Here is a 3977-nt window from a genome sequence, read left to right as displayed (position 1 = left end):
GTCATCAATTGCGATGAATAGGAGTTTGGTCCAGTTCTGCTCCAGATCCTTCCGTTTCTTGATATACACATTGTGCATATCCGCCTTAAAGTTTGCAAAGCTCCGCAGATTGTCATATACTGTGGGGGATAGGTGTGGTTGTTTGTTGATCCACATTCGTACACTCACCTCTATGAGTATCTAGAATATCTTCATGTCATGGATTCGTGTGGCATGCCTTGTTGCCCAAAGCGACGCGCATTTCACTGCCTCTGGCAAGTCCTGGTCAAGAGGAGGAAATTGACTATCCTCTGGCAATTCCCCTACAACCAACAAGATGGATAAGAGAAACCACGCATAGTGGAAGGTCTTACCCTGCTCCTGAGCCTCCTTGCAGTTCGTCAGGAACTCCTCGTAGAGGAACTGCGCCCAGTTGAACTGTACCCCCTCGGCACATTGTTTGGCCAGCGTGATGACCATTGTTGGTACCTCGTTGCTACAACATTTTCTCATCACTTTTCCTACCAGCATCTGGGTGGCTACGCACACCCCTTTTTCTTGAATGCTAGTAATGACATAACCCCTCTACTTCTTCTCTAACCTGTATTTCTTCTTCATGGCTTTTGCGAGCACCAAGTCTTCGCTTTGGCGAGCTATTTCCACGGGGTCCCTTCCCGTACAGGGAAGGCAAGAAATCCTATGAATAAGCTTTGTCATAATGGGAATCGGCTCCTCCAGCCACAAGTACCCATCATGCACTAGGAAAAGTAGTTGCGTGACGACAAATATCGTGATTGGTGCCCAGTGAAAGTGTGGAATCCATAATAGGTGGAGTACCCCGGCCTCCTCTACCTCGCGCAGCCATTTCCGTGGCTATAGCGCTGTAATCAATCCCTCCTTGCTTTGTTTCATAAGTTGGCTAGTCTCCAAATGTGCGAACATTTTGCTGTCTGTGAGGTCCCAATCTTCAAATTTCATCTTGGGTACACGGCCCAAGACTGAGCGCTCAAATAGAATTCCATCTGGGAGGAGTGGGGTTTCAAGTGCGCTCTTAACAGTATCCACGTCCTTGGGTACTTTTGATTTCCCTTTCCATGGGGGGACATATTTGGGCAGTTTTGCTGCAGTGCGTACTAGTTGAATGTCTTCCTCCACTTCTTCATCTGGTTCAATATCTTCTACAAAAGCTTGAAGATCCTCCTCCTCATCATCTATCTCAATATTAACTGTCTTGCACTTGTCTTCCATAGACAGTTTACCGAACTGCGGATTTCGCGGAGACATACGAACCGGTCCTACTGCCTGTGGATCCTTTTTGGGCCTCAGCGTCTGGGGTGATTTAGGGATTTCCAGTGCATCCCCCACTGGCGATGTAGGGCTCTACGTGGCTCTCTCGACTGTTGACATCATTCTGATTAGGAAATCTTGTGTTTCCTTCAGCAATGTTTCAAACACTGGACTTGCTCTCACAACCTCCAAATTCTTCAGGTTCATACTCAATTGATAGTGCAACAACTGAATTCTCAACACGCCAAGGGTTGTTTGGTGGAGAGCCACCTATGATTTATAGGCCCTTTCAAATTCAAATTTGACTGTTCCCCCCATATTCGGCTCATTAATGCGAGATTGGCGGCAGATAATCCCAAATCTAGTTCTGACTTTGTGTCTTAATTGCCCACTGTCCGCTCCTCGTTGCCTTAAATTGGACATCTTGTCATGAACAGTGGCACCAACGGTCACTTCCCAGCCTACCTGCGCAGTAGTGCAGCCCCTTAGGTGCGGACGTGACTCGTGTGTCATACTGATCCTACGTGCAGCTCCCATACAAACTCTTTTATAGGCCCACACTCTCTTTCAACTGTTTGAAGCACTGATATTGTGCTTCATACGGATACTCAGGTGGTCACACCCTCGGTGCGAAGCTTCAAGTCTCCTTCCAACCTGGTCTGCAGGACTTCCTTAGTTACCCTCGCACAAGTCAGCACCTCGCATTCTTCCTTATGCGGTGCGCTTCCCTGGTTACTTTGTCTGATAAGGTGCAGACGCAATCATGGTACCAGAGCTAGAAATTCTTGGCGACAATCTTCTAGTGCGGTGGTATGGCTGCCCATATGTTTTCCTGTCCTTTTGTCGATGCGTGCTTCTTGCGCGATTTTGGTTTCCAGTTTTCTAATTTCCACGTCCATTAACATGCTTTTCTACTTCAGTTGTGCCTGATCTTCTTCGATTTCACAAAGCTCAAGGTTCCCTAACTGAATGGCTTCTTGAATCTGCATATGTTTGTCCTCGCGCGACTGCATAATCTCTTCGCTCTAGTCCTTGCGTGTTGTCCCAGTTATGGGAGTTATTGTGTGAGGATTCTTTTCCAAAGCTAAAGCCTCAACTCTGCTCGTCATCTTTGGAATCATTCCCGCGCTCAAGTTCTTGTGCATGGCCATATAGGGCCATTGAATTGCTAGTATGTGTAGGTCCCAATCAGTTCATTCCACCTGGTAAAATCTGTTCATGATTCCACATAGCTTTGTGAATTCTCTAACGTGGAATATTTGTGGCGTTCGTCGCTTTTCCTTCTGTCGCGTCGGGTTCTGATTTTTTATCCTTAGTCTGGGATGTCCTAACATAGCACACGTCTAGACCCATCAACACAAGTGGGCATGCAAGCTGCTTCAGCCTATCTTCCCGACTCTCGTTCGACACTGGGGGCTTCCAAACCACAAGCGCATTCGCCTCCTACATTCGTGCTAGCTTATAATGGTCTTCTGATGTGTACTCCACCATCATGCAAGCGTCGCGCGCAGTGCCCATTCCATCACACCGTACCACTGCTGTTCTAGTACTGCTCTTTCAAATTTATCCAAGAATTCATCCACCTCTGTCACCCCATCATAGGTTGGTAGTTCCCTTGCCTCTGTTGTCACGCAATGTAGTGATCTAATCATCATGTTGCAATTCAAAATTGTCACTTCATGCAATTGGTTCTGCTAGCATTCTAGTTCTTCGTCTAAATCCGAAGTACAGGAGCTGTTGCACTCCCATGAGATTCTCCCATCTGCAGTCGGGTTCACTTGATCCTAGTCTCGTGTTGTTATCTAGTAAATACAATCTAGTTCATCATTGATTGCATCGTCACACACTAATTCAGTGTAGCGCGCTCCTTCGGCTGGGTCTAGCGGCATGACTACCCGAATGGACTTTTTCTCGAATATCATCTTCCACTTCTTCAGGTTGATGACTCTATTCATATCAGTGGCCCAGTCTATTCCTAGCAACGCAGGATAAGGATTATTATCATCGACAATCTCTATTACTTCAAAGTCTGTCTGTGTGCTCATGCCTTTGATATCAACTGCTACCCCTTTCAACCTCCCCATGGGAAAAATCTTCTTTTGGTTCACCATTCGTAATTGAATAGGGGAGCACTGTAACGCGAGCCTACCCATGCGTTCCCATGTCTGCTTTGGTAACACATTCATGTCTGAACCCAGGTCTAGGATTACCTGATCCATTTCATACTCTCCAATCTGTGTTGTCAATCTCATTTCCCTCCCGGTGAGCAATGCATGCTTTCCCAGTTTTCGGACTACGCGCAGTTCCCCTGACCCTACCCACCTAGTAATCAACTCCTGTAGCCCCTTGACTGCCTTATTGTCGCGCAGCAGTTTCATGCATGTCTCCAAAATGTAGTAAGCATAGAAGGATCCATCCCTAGCTTTGGTTAATCCTTACTACCTGAGTGGAGGCCTTCACGAAGCTCTTCTTAGCTTCCATGAACGTCTCCTTTACGTGTTCTAAGTCAAACTCAAATTCCTTTGTAGGATCCTTGCGAACCCATGTATCTTCCTCGGACTACTTCCCCTTATCCTCCCCTGTGGTCGTACTACTTCTAAGCATCATGTTCACATTTGGGTCTTCTTCGCATGGTTCAGACCTCATCATTTGGATATTCTGAGTCGGAGGATGCTAGAGTACCCCTTTTCGTGCATCTGTGCAATCAATGT

This window comes from Pinus tabuliformis, chromosome 2_2, assembly GCF_031772625.1.
Source record: "Pinus tabuliformis cultivar Carrire ecotype Pingquan chromosome 2_2, CPIR1, whole genome shotgun sequence".
Lineage (NCBI taxonomy): Eukaryota > Viridiplantae > Streptophyta > Pinopsida > Pinales > Pinaceae > Pinus > Pinus tabuliformis.
Note: the sequence above shows the minus strand (reverse complement) of the source record.